Source organism: Aptenodytes forsteri, unplaced genomic scaffold, assembly GCF_000699145.1.
Source record: "Aptenodytes forsteri isolate BGI_AS27 unplaced genomic scaffold, ASM69914v1 Scaffold291, whole genome shotgun sequence".
Taxonomy (NCBI): Eukaryota; Metazoa; Chordata; class Aves; order Sphenisciformes; family Spheniscidae; genus Aptenodytes; species Aptenodytes forsteri.
The window spans coordinates 320,377-338,719 of NW_008795401.1; positions in this window are offsets into that span (position 1 = coordinate 320,377).

The window sequence follows — 18,343 nt, forward strand, 5'->3', positions numbered from 1 at the left end:
GTGTTGTCCCTCCAACAGATGTCGGGGTGGTTGAAGTCCCCCATGAGGACCAGGGATTCTGAGCATGAGGCTGCTCCTATCTGGCTATAGAGGGCCTCATCTGCTCGGTCTTCCTGGTCGGGTGGCCTGTAGCAGACCCCCACCGTAATGTCACCTGTCCCTGCCCTACCTTTATTCCTTATCCATAAGCTCTCAGTCAGTTCCTCATCCATCCCCAGGCAGAGCTCCATGCACTCCAGCTGGTCATTGACATAGAGGGCAACACCCCCCTCCTCGTCTTCCCTGCCTGTCCTTCCTAAAGAGCCTGTGTCCCTCCATTCTAAGACTCCAATCATAGGAGCCATCCCACCTCGTCTCTGTGATGCCAATAAGGTTGTAGCCCTGAAGGCATGCGCATGTCTCTAATTCCTCTTGTTTATTCCCCATGCTACATCATTGCGCCACAATGGTGCACTATCCATTTCCCACACACACAAGTACTTCCCAAGTACAGAACGGGGCAGGAAGTCAGACAGCAACAGAGAGATTCCTAAAGGAAACTGGCAGACTAACACAAACCTGATGTGTCATGGGCTTAGCTGCAACAAAGAGCAGACTCAAAGATGATGCTCAGAGACAAAGGAAAGAAAAGGAGCAGCCCTGGAAGTACAAGGAGATATTGGAATGGAAGTATGTTTAAAAAGGATTCAAACCATGAACTCTACAGGCAGGGTTATCACAGGTATTTCTTCAAGCCTTTTATTTAATAACTTGCTCAACTTAACTTGAGTTTTCCCTATTTAAAGGCTCACCTTGATCTAGTTGGGGTTTATATTCCAGGAAACTAATCAGTAGAGATTAGGAACCACTTCAAAAATGTGGAATGGTGGATCTGTCTGACTTGTAGTCCTGTCACATTCACACGTGGACATTAAGTTTCTCTGGCTCTAAAGCTATGCACGCAAGATACTGCTTCCATGATGCAAATGGCAACATGGTTAACAAAGAGCTGTTCCTTTCCAAGACCAAGACAGGCTAGCAGACTGCCAAATAAATCCTCAACACTCACATTCAACAGCATAATATGGGATTTCTGCAGGCAGAATGACCAATACTCTTCCCCCTTGGAGCACCTACAGAGAATCTTAATTAAGCTTGCCAAGAGCAGGGCATTACTCACCTTGATGTATCAACCCTCGAGGGTTTCCTCCTTATGCTCCAGAAAAAATAGGACATGTGGAACAAAAGTGAAACAGAGTTGGGCTGTATGCAGGTGAAATGCCCACAAAGCGCATAGATCAAACCTGCAGTCAGCCCCAGATCAACCTCCCAGGTGTTTAGAAGTAAATACATTCAGTGCAAGTCTGAAAACTGCAAACAATCCATACTAGAAGCTAAGACCTGCTAGCTTGTCCATCTCAGCCTAATTAGGTCACCCTAATTCTCTTCCTTAGTTACCTAATTTAGTTTGTTAAATGTGGTATATGCTTGTGACACATTCACAACAAACTCATTTGTTCTTCAACTCCTTGCCGGCTTGCCACCCAAGGTGAACTAGAAGAGCTGTAACCCAGAAAAGAAACTGTTTTGTCTCTGTGTGCATTACTCTCCTTCATAATAAAATCCCAACATGAACTCCCTCAGACATGTCTCACTGAACTAGTAATTCCTGCTAGTTGTGTATAACCAAACTCTACAGAAATCTCCTTGACATGCACCATGAAGAAGTTCCAAACCACCAAATCCTCTGTCATTTTTCCCGTTACCTTCACACTGTGGTTATATTTGGCACCTCACTGATTGCTGCTATTAGTTTGGCACATAATGCTCTGCTAGGCACTGCTACCCTGTAGGCAAAGCTCATATGCATGAGTAGAATTCATTGCTGTGTAAATTGACTTTCTTGAGAAGTGGAGAATTCTCAGACCAGTTTAGTACCTAGATAGACAAACAGATCAGTTTTTCCATCTGTCTACAAGACCTCCCTGCTTAAAAATCTCAATGATTTTGACAGACTCACTCAGTCCTAACTTGTCCAGAGATTTAAAAAAGAAAAAAAAAAAAAAAAAAAAAACAACCAACCACCATGCAAATACTACTTGAGACAGCCTGCTTTCTAACAGAGCTAAATTGCTTTAAGATTGCACAGGGAACTGAGCAGATTCTTGACATCCCTTTGCAAAATAAGTACTGACTGTCACCCAGAATTCTAACAGGCTGAAATGGTATAAAACACTAATAGGATGATTTTAATTATTTTGTCAAGCGTGGCTGACACTACATTGTCAAGTGAAGGAAAAAAAAAAGTATTTTGTACAGCTCTGGATCAATTTTATTTCTTACTGTGGCATCACAAAGGTAAAAGAAAAGGTGTGAATGGGTTAAAATTTTCTTGGTTGTTTTTTAGGCAACAAACTGAAGGAAAATGTGCAAGTCCTGACCAGGTGAAATATTAAATTGACAATGACCCTGCCCAGGGAAACCTTTCTTAAAATGAACCAGTGCTCTGAATACCTTAATAGATTTCAAGTGTCTTGCTTAAATACAACACTCAGAGTGCTTCAAGGGGAGGAAAGACATTACTGTCATTAAGTCTTCTGGTACAAAGTAGTGGTGCAGAAAAAGAGACCTAAATAGGTTTTCTGTTGGTTACCTGAAACTGCATAAAAATTGACATCTGTGGAAAGTGTTGATGCAGGAAGGAGGAACAACATCTATTTAAAAACAAGTAGCAAGAATGCATACTAGCAAGCCTGTATTAGGATTTCAAGGTTTTGAGAAAACACAAGAGCAGATACACTCCAGTGCCATAGGCCAGATGGCACGGTAGCGCCAAGAAAAACATTTTCTACTTAGGCTGCAGTCAGAAATTATCACCTGTCTGCTACCCTTCCACAGCCCACTGAGAAGAGTTCATGTGAGTGGTTTCCACTTCAGGTAAAGCAAGTTTGACTGACTACAGCTGATATCGAGTTCAGTTCAAATATAAGCCAGCTGACCTCACACTGAAGAGGATGAAATCTCATATCATCCTTTCTACTTTGACAAATCAGCATGTGTATGTATGCGCGTGTGTTGGTGCACAAATATAGGAGCAGAGGCAGATCGAGGAGAAGGACAACAGCATTGCTGGTTGCCGCAGATCTTCCTGCAGCACTAATTCAACTGCTGTGCTTTGAGGGTGAAAAACAATGCAGTAGTCAAAAGGAGATGCTCTTTTCAACACCCCATATCTCAGCCTCAAGAATATGACAGTTTACCAGCAGACTTCTACATACTAATCATAAAAGAGAAACCCACAAGCAAACAAAAAAAACCCCACCCCACCGATCTCTCCAGCAAATGGAGTTGGAAGCACAAGTCAGCTCGCTGAGCTAAGCAGCGTGTGGTGATAAATAACGTCTCAGATGACAAGTTTGTAAGACTATGGAACAGCCCCTTCCTCAGGCGCAGCGGAGGCTGTATTCCTAGCAACAGTAAAACCAGTGAAACAAACAGGGATAGATTCTCCCACTGCCTTCTACTTACACTGCTAGACGCAAACTGATGGGAGACTGAGTGAGTACTGGCTTCCAGTGTGCTCAAAATGTAGTTTAAGCTACATTACTATACGAGTTGGAAGATAGGAGACTCACGCCCACACCAAAGGAGAAGAGAGACAGGCAAAGAGACGTATTAATCATAAAATGCACAATATTAACATGGATTTGGGTGGCACATGGTGTGTTAGCATGCAAACATGTGCCTGAGTTGGGGGGGAAAAGGTGTCATATGTCTCCCCTAACCACAAAAGCTTATTCACTTCTTTAAGCTCAGCTTACCAGAATTTTTCAAATGATACCAGTTAGAAGCAGATATGACAACACACCTACACCTCCAGATTTCAGAAGTCCTCATGCTTTAAATTCACTATGATAACAAAACTCTACTGAGGGAGGGAAAACAGAAAATTTGTCCACTGCTTTCTTCATCCTGTTGTAATCACTTCTGTGAACTTACTTTATTCATAAACTATGAACAGTGACTGTTCAACCGTAAACAAATAACATAATTAATTGAGATCACAATAGAAAGCAAATTTTAAAAAAATTAGACTACAAGAGTTATTTGCAGTGTTACCCAGAGAAATTATTTCTCAAGTTTGTATTTTAACATTCAAATGAACATACAAAAGGCTTTTCAGTACTTAAGACTTGATACATAGACAACTGACAATCAACTTCTGAGTGCTCTGTACTTCTGCTCTATACCACAACATATGGAAAACAGAGATTAGCTCACAGCCAACGAAGTACTTGTTCTTCTTTTGACTAGCTCCTGACAATTTAAGAGAGACTCTTTAGAGTCTTCTTTTGGTGTTTTTTCAACTAGTTTGTGCATTAACTCCATCAGGATTATTAGCAACTTTATACTAGTCACCCCCACATTCCTCACTGAGTAGAAATAATTTGCCTTCTAATGCAATTCTCAGTTTATCACTGTCAGTGAATTTGCATACACACCTTGAAATGTCATTTAACAGTCTAGTTTGGCCTTTTCAAAAATATTTAGCAGCATTAGTTCCTGTACTCTCTCATCTTCAGTAAATATTGGATAAGTTCTTAATTACAAATTCTTAGGATCCAGCAAATAGGATGCTATGATTCTAAAGGCCATTTAATCAAAAGCATGTAAAACAATATGACTATCTTGTGAAAGACCTGTGCAAATTAATCTGATATGAAGTATTAGTTCAGCATAGAGACAATCCTTTTTTTCCCCAAGAAATCACATTTTTAAGATATCTGCGTAAAAAGCAACGCACAGATTGTGCAAAAGAATGCAAACAGCACTGCTTTTTATTTAGAAATAATAAAACAGAAGTGACATTGGCACAGCTTTAATCTGTTACAAATAATTTAATTGCCTGCCATTTGCAAATAAGCCCCATTTTAAAACCTCACAGAGTTTCTGTAAGCACACCTATTAACATTACTCACTCCAGGACTTCAAACTTTAAGAAAATATTTATGATTGAGTAACATCTTCAAAAAGGTATTTCTTCCGCTTAATGAAAAATGTTTATTTTGTGTGGGATGATTTTGTTTCCTTTTAATATAAACAACAAAAAAAAGGCATCAAGGACCTGAGTATAAGATACCTTTCTTCCATCTGAACATCTAGACAGAGTAATGCTTCTAATTTAACTCAAATAATTTCAGGACACCTTTAGCAGAAAAGCAGAAGCGTACCTTATCCAGACCATCTTGGGCCTGGCAGTTAAAAAACTCTTCTGAGTGGCAGGACTGAATTACCTCAAGCTGAGAAAAGACACAAACATGAAGCTCTAAATATCAGCTAATGCTCTAAACACAAAGGTCAAAGTCAGTTAACACTCCTTTTACATTGAGTCCAACCCTGCCAGCAGGTGCTTGTCAGACTAACCCTTTTTAGACTCGAATCTAAATGCAGTAACTCCCTGATGCCATTGATCCCTGAAGAAGGAGTTTGGTGATGTACAAACATAAAACCATCTTTTGATGTCATTGATTAATTCTATAAGAAGCTAGCAAAGCAGAGAATATTAGCTTGGAATTCAGTAAGTTACAGTAATGATTCGGGAACTCCTCAGAAAGTACAAAAAGGCAAAAGTTGAATGAGCTAAAGGGAACACCAAGGCAACCCCACAAACTGTGGGGCCAAGTGGAAAAGGACAGAAGCCAAGACTTCACCTTGCCAGATCTCTGGAAGACACAGCTTTCTCCTTCAGGGAAGCTATTGGAACAGCAAACTGAAGTGCTTTCCTCATAACTCATTTACCTAAGCTCAGCCAAGTCAAATTGTTATGTTTGTACACTGGAGGGCTGGGCTGCCCATCAGTGGGGCCTTGACAAGCCAAAGGTATGGGTTGACAGCACCCTCATGAGTTTCATCATGGCAAATCCAACGTCTTGCATGTAGGAGAAAATAGCCCTGTGCAACAGTTCAGGCTGGGGACTGACAGCCTAAGTAACACTCTCTGAGAAAAGAAAGTGGAAATCTGGTGAACAAGAAGTTGACCATGAGACAGCAGTGTGCCTATGCAGTAGTGAGTGCTAACTGCAGACTGGTCTGCATTTGCATAAGCATAGCCAATGGTTTCATGGGAGTGACTATTCCCTTCTAGTCATCATTGTTAAAGCCTCATTTCAAGCTGTGTGCTCATTTTTGAGCCTTCAGATACAAAAGAAATACTGATAAACAGGAGAGAATCCAAGGAGAGCCATTGAAATGGTGATGGAGCACATGATGCATGAGGAACAGCTGAGGAACTGGGCTCCTTCAGCCTCAGGAAGAGAAGGCTATTAGGGTCTCTAATTGCAGTCTTCTAGTCCGTAATGGGGGGAATACAGACAGAGCCAGAGACTCTTCTCATAGATGCCCAATGAAGGAACAAGAGGTCACAGTCTCAAGTTGCAGCAAGACAAATTCTGATTAGATTTAAGAGGAAAAAGAGAAAACTGGGTGATCAAGCACTGGAACGGGTTACCCAGAGAGCCTGGGAAATCTCCATCCTTGGAAGTTTTCAATGCTGAATAGGACAAAGTCCTGAGCAACCTGATATATATTCAAGATCAGCCCTACTTTGAGCAGGATGTTGGACCAGATGACCCCCAGAGGTCCTTTTCAACCAAAATTAATTTATAATATTTCAACAGCAAGTAGCCACAAGAGCTGAAGCAAAGTAAGAAAGGCAGAATCAGCCCCACAACACCATGTCCAGTCACAGCAGCCTCCAATGCAGCACTAGTTCTAGTTAATCCAGCAGGAATTCCAGTACTGATGCAACAAGGTCTGCAAAATTTTAAGTAGCACCCATGAGCTCTGGGGAGAAGAAAAAAAAAAAAAAAAATAGGGTCTTCACCCCATTTTAGGATAAAGCCGTGCAGTTAAAGACTGCGAGGTTTCTAGGCTAAGGCTTGTATCACACCTTTCCACCACAAATAAGAATCACTTTGCATTGGGAAAGCTGAAGGTGACTTTGGCTAGCATTTACTTAAGACGGCAATAAGAACATATATAAAATGCTTGAGAAAGAACAGCATCGTTAATTTTCACAGAACAGCAGCATGATCTCTGGCTCTCGTGAGATTTTATTTGAAATCTTGTTTTTTGTTTTGCTTTTTTAAATTACATTTCCATGATGATTCGTTCTCTGCTAGCATAAAGAGCATTATTTACAAATTGCTATGGATAGTTGGACAATTGGTATCATCTGCTGTTTTCTTTGTACTAACATCAGACTGTTTTGCTGCAATTTTTCTAACTAGATGAATTTCAATTTGTCTAGCTAAAAACTTTTTTTTTTTAAACATCATTTAATCAAGCGATATCTATGTTCTTTCATTTTTTACGCACTTATCTCATGTTCACCCAGAAACTTCAAACAGGTGAGGAAAAATACAATATGACAATATTTAGTCCACAAATACAGGACGTGTCACCTTTTGCTGAGGTCCCAGAATAATTCCTTGAAAGTCAGAGTTTGCAAAAGCTCAGTGAAAGCAACGACAGTAATTCTTCTTGTAATCATTTAAAAGAAATATTGAAATACTATAATCATTTAAGGTATTTATAACAATGTAATTACAACTTCCCCTAGAAAACACCAGATTGTCTAGGCTATATTCCTGGAAAGAAGGCATCTGCTAATCTTGGTAAACCGAGCGGAAAAGTGGGATCTGATTTAGATTAAACATTCTTAATATCCATTCATTGCTTTTCTCAGGACTATTCCTGAGAACTGGGAAGGAATTGAAGTTGCCAACATATGATACACCCTGTGTAACCAAACCCTTGCTCCCCATCACGTCACTCTCCAGCTGTAGGGTGCAGTGTGTTTCACACTGGAGTTACTACTGGTCAGGAGACAAAGAAGCCTGCAGCTACAAGAGAACAACACTTACACATAAGATCCTGATACTGAAACATGAATTGACATGAATTGTCTTTCAGGCAAGTACTATACTCTATAGAGCTAGGAGGTGGAAAGATAGCGTTGGGGAGATTTTGGAGTAGAAAAATGGGTGGGAACAGAGAGATGGTAAAGTTCAGAAAGGTAAGGGGACCTGAAACAGTCCTGGCAGACAGGAAAGGCACCGAGTGAATCTGCACTAAAATACTCTTCATCTAAATTGTCATTGTGAGCCCTTGTCCTTTAAGGACAGATCTCATTTGAATGACTTCCTTTAGGTAATCAAATAAAAAATTCTTTTGCTCTCCCTACCATCTGATTAAAACGTGCAGGGAAATAGCAGATGACAGTTGCATGTGCGAGAATGTACTGTCACGTAGAGTTCCCATCTCTTCCCCAAGTACTCCATAGCCCTAGCACCGCTTCTGCCCTGAGACATCCCAGTTGGTTTTACCCCAATCCTTCTCCTTCACAGTCTATTGAAGGATCTTTCCCCATTCATGCCTTCTGCATTTTCTTACTCCAGGGCTAGGATTACTTACAAAGCTCAATTAAAAATAAGCTTAATCATAATCTTTTCTGCTAAGAGTGACAGAAATAAGTGTCTGCCTATACAGTTTCTATATGCTTCTGTATGCATCCTACAATCCATCTTCGCCATATCTCCCAGCTCCACTGATACTTGATCCTGAGCTCAGATCTGTGTCTAACCCAACACTCCTGGTACCTTATCAATACTTCTGTCCTGCATTCCCATTGACTACTGCCACCCCTCTTCAAAGGGTACAACCTGAGACGTCTAAATAAGTACAAGAGGCCGGGCATGCTACTGCAGCAGATGTACATACAACAAATATGCTCCAAGAAACCACTTCTGTAATGGACTTTTGAGAACTTATGAAATACTTTTATAAAGATAGCCTTGCCATATTGCTAATTTGGAATTCTAACAGACATCCAAAATTTTTTTACTGAGCATTCAGTATCATTTTCGCTTGGGAGAACATTATGTGTGTTACCTCATTATTGTATGCTCTGTTATTCAGTGTAGTTTACACAAGGCTTTTTCAGATCTAGCATTCTCAGATGTTGGCATTCAAATGGAAAGGAAATTGTCCAAGACACTGCAGTATCAGTATGGAAAATGTATTTTCAAGGAAATTTGCATTTGAAATTTTTTTAGTATAAGGAGATGAAAAACAGGACATGTATCCCTATGCTTTATATAGTACTATCAACATGATCTTTTCCTTTTTATTTTTTGTTTTCCAATAAACATGAATGAGATGTCAGTCCCAGATATTCATGACATTAACATGCTCTCTTGAGTGTAACATACCTGTATTGATTTGACCGATAAATTAACCATGGAAGATAATTCAAGAGCTTCAAGAGAAGTAGTATCTCACACTAGATGCCTCCTCTTGCTTCTCATCTTTGTCCTAGCCCACTGACCGTGAAGAGAGGGGGATACAAGCCCTTGCATCAGCAGACTCATACAAAGCTGCTGTAATACAGGGATCTTTAGGACTGTCAGCAGACAATTACCTCAGCAGAGAGCAGCAGCATGCAGCAGCTGTAATAGTTTCTGTACAATTCTTCCCTATCCCCCATAGTGCTCAGCAAACTCTGTAAGACCAGAGGGAGAGAGAGAATAACTGGCACTTTCTTGTATGTCAGGAATAACCAGCTTCCTATCACCCACCTCATACAGGTAGTACAAGTTTAAAACTTCAGATCCTTAAAAATTTTAATTAAAAGACAAGTAAGGAGTACAGCCAGTCAGCAGATAGGCAGCAGAAGAGTGCAGTAAGCCCAGCATTAAAACTCAACCTGATAAATTGCAGCGTATGAATTCCTTTGCCTGAATTATTCTCTGCAAGAGAGGAGGGGATATTGTTGCATTCCTGATTCTCATATTGACCTGTAGCTTGTCATTAGGCCAAGCATTTTGTTTCTATATAGACTCTGAATTGGCCAAAATCCAACCCTTAGTTGCTAATACAGTGGATTCGAGTGCCACAAAGTTACGTATAGGATCCTAATTCATTGCTAGACCCAAGGTTGTCATCAGCAAACACTAGAACAAACATTGTTCTGGGCCCAGAGTAGAAGATGAGTTTCTACAATGCCTAACATTGTCCGTTAATGGTAGCGATTAATCACTGGCAAAGTCAATCCCTGCTCACACACACAAGAAAATAGCTTACTTCTGCTACCAGTTATTCTTAGTTCAGGAGGTAAAGATTTGTATTGTGCATTTTAAGTTTCTCTTTTCTAAACATAATGCTGTCTCTTGTCAGGAGCCTGCACTCTGAACTGTTCAAGGTAACAAAAAATCCATTTCAACGTATTGCACAACATTGCTTATGAACAGTCAACAAACACTGGGAAGATTAGATGCATCCAAACCAATGAATTTACTGCTACTATTCAAAGTCTATGCTAAAATCTTTTCTGGTAAAACAAAAGGGGGAATGCAAGGGGAAGTTACACAAAAACTGACGCTTGAAGTCTAAGTGATGAACAGAGAATGAGAAGGGTGAACTACTGTCACTCATCACTCCATTTAGCCATCTTTAAGAAAGATGCTGTGAGGGCAGATTGAGCAGTCTAAGGAACCTGGTAGACTCAAAAGACTGAATCTCACTGTCGGAGCTACCACCCTGCCACCTCTGTGCACACTGGAGGTGCACAAGGAGTGAGCTGGGGCTGGGACAGCCTGACCGGGCTGGGCAAGAACCAGATACCACCACCATGGGAAACACATGATACTGCCACCTTCTCTGCCTTTGGTTAGATCATGAACACCTGGGAAGCGGCATCTATATTCCTGCTCTCCGGGTCTGTTACCTTCTGCCACTTCACTGTCTCGTGTCCAGCGATATTCTCCTCACAAACACAAGACCTTTAATAAAACCACCGTGAGCCTGTCCTCAAAATGGCAAACTAGAAGCAGTTTGTCAGGTCACTGAGATCTCCTCTGAGGACAGTCTAAATGCCCATACTCATCCCATAGGGAGAAATACGCTTTTGTTTAGGATGAAAGTCCTCTCATAGAAAGGTAGTTCCTTTGCTGCTTTTTTGAGCCCTTATTTAGAAGCCTTGGCACTTCTTATTTAGAAGTCTTGGCACTGAAAATATGAAGTTACAGCGAGCAGAAAAAGCCTAAAAGCTAAGTTGTTACAACAATCCATGTGCACTTTCTCCACCCGTGCCCTTAACACAGCTGAGGGTACGGCTTATCCCACTGACTGAAGCTGAACTAACATCTCGCTGCTGACAAGAGCAAGAGGCCCCGACCTTCTGCTCCTGTCACCCCCTCAGTAAATCTGGTTTTGACAGTCTATCCGATCCCACGGTGAACAGACTGAAACTATAAAAAAGCAGGAAAGTACACAGGTGATTCCCCCCCCTCCCCCGACCAGTGGGTTAAACCAGCTTACCCTGAAATCAGCGGCAAGCAGGCGGGGGGGGAGGCTCACGCAGGGAAGGCACAAGAAGTCCCCCTTTCTGCAGCAGCAAGCCCATAGCTGGGCTGGCCGCACTGCGAGCGTGCCCTTGATGATAACTGCAAAGCTGCCTCCCCAGTGTGTTTTATAACAAAGGGCATGTCTTCGCATCTAAGGCCATACTCACACCTCTTCTCATTTGCCTGTTTTCCATTCTTTCTGCCCTAGTTTTTTGGTTTGAGTGCTCACACACATGCATAGCCATTCAACATATGCCTTCAGCTTACAACTGTAATCAAAAATTATAATAATATAATAATAATCTGGCTTTACTAGGCATCCAGCTAACTTCCTATCATGTCTACGTATCACTGTGAAAAAGGACATTTAATTCCGCTTCCATTTAGCTCGACTAAAAGATGATTAAACCCGTAACTTTAAACTAGACCCACGATTGCATACACATCAAGCGGGCAGTGGGTGGTAGCCATTAACACTACCAACATAACAGGGATTTCTTTTTCTGGCAGCATTTCTGAAAGTCTTGCCTTGTGGCCTAATTTTTAAGTTAGGATTTTCAATAGTTCCTTGTAAAAGCAGTTTCATAAAGAATTCTTTTGATATTACACATACACGCCTGATCCTCCTCTTCCTTACAGCGGTTATTTGCTACATTAGTTTCACTATCTTCAGAGGACTTGGTTCTAACTACATTAATTTAAGTAAGTTCAAAAGTAGGCCATGGAAACAAAATTAAGCATGGGCGAAGTGCAAAAACTCTTCAATAGTCTCATTTAATTTGACATATAAAATAAATATGGATTTTATTCAGTGGTGTATTGTCATCTTCAAAAGACTGCTAATCCTAGAAGTCATTTTATTGAGTCTTTAGTTGGTGATTTTTAAGCAGTAATTTATTTCAATTAAATGACAGCATCTTTTAATCTCAAGGAAGTGACTTGGCAGACAAGCAATTCTGTCTTTGGAGCTTTCATACATTTATTCATCTGCCTAAATTTCCGAAGACTTTGGAGTTCAGTTGAAGTTTCATCCTGAATTAATGATTTGGGGAAAGCAATCTGTTTTGTTACAGCACGTAAGAAGTGAAACAAGGTTAATGTTAGGGGGAGCAAGGGTAATGTAATAACTTCAGGCCTGAAAAAAGCAGATGCAAACACACTGCAATCGTTGGCCGGCGCACCTCCATGTGCCAGAGTTAAAATTAGCCCACAATAGCTATGATTTTTATGTCAATAAAACCATAGCTTTCCCTGAAAACAATACATATATCATACAAAACCGTTAGAGTCTTTCGAGCAAGCAAAGGTGTTAAACACTGCTGATACAGTTAAGAAGTACCTCTGTGCCTGGGAGATAATGTTTAACGTCACTTAGTCGTAAAATCAGGCAAAATAATCAAACCCACTAGTAGGCACCAGACCTTGGCATCCACAGCGATCTGACCATTCCTAACAGGGCTTGAGAACACGCAAAGCTCTATTCACTTACACCAGGCTGCCGTGAATGGCTGTGCCCTGCTATAATACTCCATTTTTGAAATCTTTTTGCCTGCATATCACCAGAAAAAAACCCAACAACAACAACAACAACGCCTGAAGCTTTCTGATAATACATTTTTTCCCCATTCTATTTTTCAGTTTGGAAAGAACCCTAATAGCTCTGTTTTCTATAAATGGATGTTTTCATTTGGCAGAGAAGCAGCCCTTAGACACCAGGGCACTCTTTTTTTGTTCTGATGAAAATTGTTCTGCTGGAGCGCATCAGGAACCGTTGAAATCTCCTTACAGAGTTTACCACATTTGCTTTCTTCAGCCAGCAATGAAAATAAGTTATAAGTTAAAAAACTAAGCCTCAGTTTCACATTATTAGACCACATTGCTGAAATTATAAAAATTCCACACAGAAACCAAATTCCTGGCCTTATTAAAATATTCTTTTCAAATGTTATACCTACAGATTATTGATCCAAACTAAGCTGTTGCTGCGTTACCTCACCGTCTCCCAAGAACATAGTTGGAAGTACAAATAAATGGATTTCAAAATGCGCAACAGTAACATCTATGAAACTCTTTAGTGTGCCATAAGATAAAAGCATTTAACAAGGCTCTCTGACCACATCTCTTGCGCTCAGTCCACACATATACCTCCATACTACTTAGACTAACAGTCCAGTTTCTATTCTGATCCACACATCTGTCGCAAAAAAAGGAATTAAGCCAATCTACTGTGACTATTTCTCCTCCCGGAATCTGGGATTTATCTCCGAGGTATGTGCAAAGCTGAGCAGTGTACGACACTGAAATCCTGAAAAGTGTCAGGTTCATTACATAAAGAAATTAGAGTAGCAAGAAATAGGGACTTAAATTGCATGATACCTTGATGTTAGGATTTACAGATAAGCTATTTTAATCATGAAAAGAACCTGGTGCCATATTAGTAGGAACCTTTGCTACACCTAAATAAGCAGTGGGAAATGATCTAGGCGAAAACTCTATTTTTAAACTCAAGGTCCAACCAGTAGGCAGTCCTAAGATATTTTACATTAGAAGAGAGGCCATGGTGCTGTGACACAAAGAAAGAAAAAACCCAACAAAATAAACAAAACAAAACCCAGTCATCACCTTGAGAAACTGCTATGGAGTCTGAAACCTAGACAGATCTACAGCTTTTTGCTAGCAGCAAGAAGCTGTAGTAAAAAGAGGTGCAAAACCTCCCGCAAACAGGATGAAAAAGAGTTAGAATAGCCATTGGGATTCTCACTTTATGCATGCATATCGAGCTGAATTAGAAACTCCAGTGCTGAATAATGAAAATAAACATTATGATGGCTTCAACAGTCTTAGTAAAATAACTGTGCTTATTTAGACAGTGTGTTTGTAAAACCCAAGAGCTTTAACATCTAGAGTAACAGTCCTAAATATTGTAGCCTGGTATTAAAAAAAAAAAAAAAAAAAAAGTATCATTTACTTCTCTTGATCTAGTTAGAAAAATGCCTACTTCTTGAGTAGCTCAGGAGATAAATATTTTTTTCTTGACCATTAACTTATCTTCAGAATGTAAGCTTTAAACCTTCTTCCCCCCCCCCCCCCAGTTACATTTTATAATTCAATTTAAATATAACTTCAGGTTAAAATAATCAGATTATGCGATACTTTGCATTAAAACTGCAGTATGTAGGATAGAGTGGTACCTATTAAAAAGCGTTTAAGCTTGCATGTTTCAAAAATGCAACACTGCTTCCATGGCAGTATTATACACACATTACTACTGCAGTAGATCGAGACTTTGTCTCTCCAGAAAGGAAAAGAATTGCGCAATAGCAGAAATAACTGCCTTATGGCACAGCACTGCATACCACACTGGCTGGTGGTAATAAAACAAGGAGGCAAAGAACTGCCCCTCCCAAAGCTTCCACAATAAATCTGTGCCTTTTTAACCATATTTACATGGCAAGTTTTTACGAGCATGGATATTTGCACGCCACTCTACCCATGCGAGAAATTTCTTCAAGGAAAATTTGGTCCTTTACTGCCATCAGAAAAAAACCCAAACAAATCTATCTAGAAAAAAAAAAATCACACTATTTGTCATTTAATCCTATAAATGTAATGTATTAAGCCAGTCAGATTATGGTGGATGCTGTACAAAATGAGGATGCAGTATTACAACATGCTGAAGCTGATGGTCAGTATTTTACAAAATTAAACCTAAAGTTGTACTGATTAATATGTCATACATATGTCATACATTAATTCTACATTAATCTTTTGCCTAGACAGCTTCCCCCTAATCCTTAGAATTACGGACAGAAATAACGCGGTGTTTAAGACTGTGCATGCCTCGCTGCCGAGAGCAGGGTCCTTTACAGAGCAGTTCTCCAAGTTGTGTTGAGAAATACAGAACATTTTCACTGGAAAACTCCCAGGCTCAGCCCCAGAATTACTTGTGATAAGGACTGTCTCAAACACATTCGCCGCAGTTGTACTTTGGATCTACTAAGTAAAATAGAGGGTAAGATAACGTTTTCCCCTCCTCCAGATGCCTCCTCGCCCCTCTCCCTAAGGCTGCGCTGGCCTCCCTACCCAACCACTCCCTCCCCCAGCCGGGTGGTGCCCCAACGTAGCCACATGGCTCTCGAACATATGGCTCAGGCACTTGGCTCTGGAGCTGCCAGGCACACACAACGAAGCTAAAGTAGGTTAATGCTAGGAGACTGCTGAAGTCAAATTATAATCTCAAGTAGATTTAAGTGAGCAGAATTTATGAACTCCACTGTTTCTCTTACCAGCATTGCTCTGATCTTGTTCAAGCACCTGAATAGACGCACCGACCTCTCTGTGCCTATTCAGCTGACCTGAAGGCAGCCACGTGAATATATCCCTGAATGAAGGCTCTAGGCTCTTTGCACACAAGTGATAACCCTTTTTCTAATAAAATGAAAAGATACTTTGTTGCTGAAATTGATGCCTTTATAAGACTCTTAACTACATTGCCATTATCTCCGTTTACTCAAACAAGTTATTTCTATTTATAAATAGCATTGTGAAACTCAGTTCCTCAGAGACAGGTGGAGGTAGAGCTCTGCAAAGGTTAGGAAAATGGGGTAGGAAATGCACAACAAGTCTCTTCTGCTTGCCATGCTCCGTGTAGAAGTTTGTTGTAATCATGTCTCATCTCCTTGCGTTTGTAGCGGTGCTTAGATCCATCTGCACCCCAGCGCGGGACAGTAACAAAGAACAGAAGGTGAACAAGTTTTGACACGCTTCAGCTTTCAACACCCTCGTAAGACTGTGTTATAGCAGAAACCACATTTCACTGTCAAGGCTCATCAGTTCAAGTCCAAATTATATTAAGGTACATAAGTTCATAATAAGTACTTTACATAACAGTAAGCTAGAGGTTGAAAGTTGGCACAGATCTAGTACTGCCAGTCAGAGGTCAGACAGGGAACCCAGGTGGCAAGGAAACTGGATGCTAAACATTCACCAAATGGAACCAAAACATTACTTGTATCCTCGATCTACAGTTAAACACAGCACCCTTTAGCTGAAAAACATGTTCGTGTCTGAGTCATGTCTGTTACTTCTGACTCGTGTTTACTGCCCCACTGCAATCCCCAGTTCCCACTTCTCCACTACCGTACATTCATCCCTGTTCTCATTCCCCCAACAGAAGTGATCGTGAGCTTATTAGTAATTCATACCAACATTAGTTATTTCACTTAAAAATGCCCGAAACTTCTCTCTTCAGCCTCCTCATAAGAGTATCAATTTTCTTTTATGTATGGACTAAAGGACATTTCAAGTTTGTTTTGAAAGTGTGGGGGCAGAAGCTTACTTTTTATTTTAACACGAAGTTTACACTCTAAAAAAATCTGAGCATACACTTCTGACGCTAGTCATCTACCAGCATAAATCTGTCCCATAACTCTAGATTAATATTCCTACCATGAAAAATAAGAATAGCCAGAGTCTAGGTACCGAAACAACAGATTAAGGGCTGTATGTAGTTAAAAGAAGTAAGTTTACTGAAGCTGAATCACACAGTTGCTTCAAAAAGGGGGGCAAAGAAGTCGTCCCCCATTATTGTCACTTGTCACAAAAAGAATACTTTTTACTCAAAATAGTAACAATCAGATTCATTCATTCATCAGAAAAAAATCATTTAATTAATTTTCACCTTGTATTTTCACCTTGTACTGTGTTATTATACAAGATAACACAATTAAACAGCTTTATTATAGTTGAGGACGAAATTTTTTTTCTTACATGTCTTCTCAATAAGATTAAGATCATCTCATTGCTCATTTGGATTAAAACATCTTGATTTACAAAACTGAAAAAATGGTCTTCAGTTCGCTCACAGAAAGCGGTTCTGAGGTTATACTATGACAAAGGGCCACAGCCGCGGCAATGAATTGGCATTAGGTAACAAAATGGAAAAGAAACAGAGTTCTTTTGTACGTTAAAACTATAGTGGCCAGTTAAAAACTGACAAATGCACAAAGAGATGAGATAATTAACACCTCTTAGTTCTCTTTTTGGTCTCTAAATTACAACCTTCTTCCTCATGCTGGCACACTATTAAGAGTCATTTTGTTCCTGCAGCAAGTTAGACATCTGATGCAGCATTCCTTACTGGTGTCATTTATAACAACTGGAAACACTACAGACGTAAAAAAGACCCAGGTCATAGCACTGCCAGTTAATATGGAAAACTACAGTTGTAACAGAGAAAAAGTTGTTGCAATCTTAAAAATAACTGAAAAGTGGAATGAACCTAAGGGCTTTCACACAGTGGAAATGAGGAATTTGCAGCTAGACTTTTTTAAGTCTTAAACCCAAATTTTCGGAGGATATTGAGATTTTTGTTACCTCTGCATCTCCAAATTGACATATATAAGAGGACCCTGACCGTCAATAGACTAGGGCTCTATATGTTATGAAGAAAAATGCCTCACAACCCCTGAAAATTTCCAAAACACCAGAAACCAAAACAAACAGTAATTTTTAGAAATGTAAGGTTTGCATTTGTAAGTCACACTCCTTTCCCAGTTCCTACGCTGAGCATTTGAAATCTGCAAGTCTCTGGTTCCACACATAACGCACCCAGTATCACTCTTACTTTCTGTCTTCATCTGCCTCTCGTTCTAGTTTTCTTGTTCCTCTATCACGTTTCTGTTCCAAATAATGGGAATTCTAGTTTCTTGAAGCCATGCTACCATGGGCAAATATACTTAGAACAGAGGTACTGTTTGAGGTAGACACTGAGAGCATTAAATATTTACGAGAGTCCAATATCTGATATGTTAAGATTTAGGACCAGACAGTCTCCTGGTTATAGTTGCACTGACAGATGTGAATTTGTCCCTGTTAATGCATTAAGTTATGCTGCAGAGTTTAAATCTGACCTTAGGATTTTGACTCTTGCAACTAGTTCTTCCTACTGGTGAAGCAAA